The sequence below is a fragment of the Cannabis sativa genome, chromosome 5 (assembly GCF_029168945.1).
Source record: "Cannabis sativa cultivar Pink pepper isolate KNU-18-1 chromosome 5, ASM2916894v1, whole genome shotgun sequence".
In the NCBI taxonomy this organism is placed as follows: Eukaryota; Viridiplantae; Streptophyta; class Magnoliopsida; order Rosales; family Cannabaceae; genus Cannabis; species Cannabis sativa.
This window is the reverse complement of record NC_083605.1, coordinates 2965132-2969447: the sequence shown is the minus strand read 5'-3', so window position 1 is coordinate 2969447 and position 4316 is coordinate 2965132. Positions and strand designations below refer to the sequence as shown.

General features: G+C 38.1%; 1 non-coding gene across 1 annotated transcript; it reads left to right on the top strand.

Annotated features, from left to right (window-relative positions):
• Positions 1–3925: 3925 nt before the first annotated feature.
• On the top strand, positions 3926–4032 carry LOC115724370 (small nucleolar RNA R71). Its single transcript, XR_004013163.2, has one exon. It is a non-coding gene; the product is annotated as a small nucleolar RNA R71 (small nucleolar RNA).
• The last annotated feature ends 284 nt before the right edge of the window (positions 4033–4316 follow it).

The following is a 4316-nucleotide window of genomic DNA, read 5'->3' as shown; positions in this document are numbered from 1 at the left end:
AAGTTGAGCAAGATGAGGCAATAGGGAGGAGAATCCTGTTGTTGTTTACCCAAATTGTTAATGATTAATTACTATCCTATTCTTGGAGTGAATGACAGATTATGAAATAACCTAGCTCCTTTCAGATCTTCTAGATTCTAAATCACATGTTATCTAATTAATTCCTTAATTAAACTAACATGAAATCAGCATTAAGTAATAATCTACTCGTCACATAAGTCATGTAAATACTTTCGTTTCACATAGAACATCGATTATCTTAATTTTAGCATTCTCAATTCTCACTTTTCAGATTTTGAATTGAGATCATAGAACATGCACAAGGCGATCAATCTTAAACATGAAATTAAACACAAATTAAGATAATTTCACACACAAGAATTGAGGAATGGTAATTAAACATTAACTAGGCAAAACATTAAACAACAATCATCATCCTCCCTAAATGGGAAATTTAGTTCAGAAACAAATCCATAACCATTCCTATGTCAATATTCAACATAAATAAATTAAAGAGGAATAAAGAAAAGAACTGTTGGTGGATGAATTCTGGATCTTCACTTGAATCTCTATGCTCTTCCTGCCGCTCTCAGCTGTGTTTTAGGGTTCCAAATCGCTCTCCCTGACTTTCAATCGCAGTTTTCTATTTATAATTGAAATTTAGGGTTCGATGGACGAAAATGCCCCTGGTCCGTACGGGATCTCGCCGCGGCCAAGCTTCCTCTCGCCGCGGCGAGAATTTGCCAAATTTAGGCTCTCTCTGTATCTCGTAACTCGCCGCGGCGAGCCTCTTCATCGCCGCGGCCAGATATGCAAAAACTCAAAAATTAAGTTTTTCTTCGGCTCAGCACGTCTTTTAATGAATTTCTGCACCCGAGACCTCTTTTACTCCAAAGAACCTGAAAACATAGAAAACAAGCGTAATTCCGTCCCAACACAGCTAAAAATGCACATAAATGTGATCCAAAACTTAGGCTAAAAATAGCCTAACAAACTCCCCCAAACTGACTCTTTACTCGTCCCCGAGTAAACTAAGACTAAACTAAAAAAAAACTGACAATGATAGCTGAACTTTCCAACAATTTAATTGTTACCACCACCTGCACAACTTCAATCCATCAATAACCAGAATTTCAACTTGCCAACTCTAAGAACTAAGTTGAATGTGCAATTTACAAGTAATTCATACAAACATAAAGCATCGCAATTTCCATCAACATCACAACTGTTCTAACTTTCCAACATCCCACTAACACATGATCAATAAGTTTGAATGACATACCTCTCTCCACTAATGTTGACAAATTTCTATTTGGAATCAATAGGTCTTTTTCGGTTAGCATCACATGGCTTAGGTACATGGGTAGGTGAGAAGTCATTTAGGCTATACTATACCATAAGCACAATTATACCAAACAAACCTAGACAATTCTTTTGCTTTCTTTCCATATATCCCAAAAACAGAAATAAGAGATTGCAATTTTTCTTATGTGTGTACCTCATAATTTTCTTAACTTTTTTTTTCAAGAAGACACATATTTTTTTTTCATAGGCACAACACACAATATTATTCTTTTTTTTCCTTTTTTTTTTCAATCTCTCATTCCTACACTTTATATTTTTTTTTTTCACTTACAGCACTTATTCCCCCCAAACTTGCTTCAAGGCTCATGGCATAAATAGATATGTTCAGGGTGAAAAAAGTTCAAGATAACGCTCAGTTAAGTGGTGAAAAATTTTTTCAAACAGGCTAAGGCTCAACTTTGGGTATACTATGGTAAAAAATTCATAGGCAGGCTTGAAAGGCTCAATCGTTCCAAAGAAAACTTGCCTAAATCACTTTCCAAACAAAAATCATCAAGGATTTCGCTTCAAGAGAGTATGTCAAACAAATTCTATTCCATGTTCAATCAATCATTCCACAAACCAAATAGAACAGAGGTGATATGTGAGAATAGCAAATGTTTTAAATCTACATGAATCACTTCCTAGCACACATTCATCTTAATTCAAACAGTTGCAAGTCAAGCACACAGTTATGTTTTAATCCATTGCACAAGTGAATAACAACAATTCAATCAATCTTTCAATTTAGCTATCACACAAGACTAAAAAAACTAAAACAAACTAAACTAAAACAAATAAACGCGAAAAAAATTTAAGTTTCTCCCCTCAAACTAAAATGACATTGTCCCCAATGTGTGAAAATAAACCAGGGTGAGAGAAACTTACCTGAGCCCCATCAGAAGGGATCAAGTCCACCCTTTGCATTCAAAAGAGCCCTCGCACTAAATGAAGAAAATTTACCACCAATAGTGTTGATTTCAGAGTTTTGCACAAGAGTAAGCTCACCTTCAGAACTACCACACATCAATCTTTTCCAACGACGCTGAATCGTTCGAAGTCGCTCTTTAGGCTTTGCTTTCTTCTTATCAGTTTTAACAAAAGAACCCTTCACCACCTCAATCTTGCAACAGGTAGGAATGTCAGTTGGGGCAAAAACATTAAAATTGACCTCTTCATCTTGGACTCGCAACTTTAACTCCCCCTTTTGAACATCTATTAATGCTCGACCCGTGGCCAAGAATGGTCTTCCCAAAATAATGGGAATAGTTGAATCTTCCTCCATATCAAGAATTAAGAAATCAGCAGGGAAGATAAACTTACCAACCTTCACCAGTACATCTTCAATTATGCCACGAGGATGAGTTAGAGAACGATCCGCTAGTTGTAGAGTCACTGTTGTGGGCTTTGCTTTTCCCAATCCTAGCCTTTTGAAGACAGACAACGGCATTAGATTAATGCTTGCTCCCAGATCACATAGAGCTTTAGTTTCCACTGAACCCCCTATAGAGCATGGAATATTGAAACTACCCGGATCTTTAAGCTTGGGCGGTAGTTTCTTTTGCAAAATGGCGCTACACTCCTCAGTTAATGCCACTGTTTCATAGTCCTCCATTTTTCGCTTCTTAGACAATATCTCCTTCATGAACTTCACATAACGGGGCATTTGTTCCAAGGCTTCAGCAAAAGGAATGTTGATGTGTAGTCTTTGAAGACCTCTAGAAATTTTGTAAACTGCTTGTCTAGATTGGTCTTTCGGAGTCTCTGAGGATAAGGTATCTTCACATGATGATCAATACTGATTGGTGGAGACTGTTGTGGTGGTGCAGGGCTATCAGTAGTTTTCTTTTCTATTGATGTTGGAGTTGGTGCTGATTGATCTTTAACTTCTTCATTGAATGGTTGTACCACATCAGGCCCATCATAATTCTTTCCACTCCTCAAGGAAATTGCTTTACATTGCTCTTTTCCTTTTGCCTCACTAGTGCTAGCTGAATTTCCTTGAGCTTGGTTTGCCACTTGAGTAGCCAATTGTTCCATTTGAGTTTCTAGAGTTTTAATAGAGGCTCTAGTTTCCATCATGAATTGGAGCAATAAATCAGCTTGGATGTTGGAGCCACTAGGACTTTGTTGTTGGTTTTGTTGGGGCTGATTTCTCTGCTGGTAGAACCCCTGTTGGTTGTGCCCATAATTATTATTTTGGGAGTAGTTCCCAATGGCTTTTGCTTGATCCATTGGCAAATTATCCACATCTGCCTGACACTCTGAAAAGTGATGGTTGCCTCCACATATCTCACAAATAACTTGGGCTTGTTTAGCTTGCCCTGCAATGATTTTAGTCAATGCCTCAACCTGAGCTGTTAACTTTGTGATGGCATCAACCTCTAGCACACCAGCTACTTTCTTAGTTTGACTCCTTTCAGTTGGCCACTGCTGATTATTTAGAGCCATCTCCTCTAATAGATCGTAAGCCTCATTAGCACTCTTTCTCATAAAAGCTCCACCAGCTGCTGCATCTATTAAAGTTCTAGTATTACCAACCAGCCCGTTATAAAAGTTGTGAACCAGCATCCACTTCTCTATACCATGATGAGGGCATTTTCTGATTAGATCTTTAAACCTCTCCCAAGCCTCATGGAGAGATTCATTATCTTGCTGACAGAAGTTGTTTATTTCTCCTCGCAGCTTTGCAGACTTTGCTGGAGGGAAGAATTTAGACAGAAATTTTGTTGCTAAGTCTGTCCATGTTGCTATAGAATTTGGTGGCAAGGAGATCAACCAACTCTTGGCTCGCTCTCTCAGTGAGAATGGAAACAATCTCAGTCGAATGGCATCATCGCTAACTCCATTAACCTTAAAAGTTTCACAAAGTTCCATGAAGTTAGAGAGATGCAAATTAGGATCTTCAGAAGGGAGACCACCAAACTGAACTGAAGACTGCACCATTTGAAGGATGGCAGGCTTAATCTCGA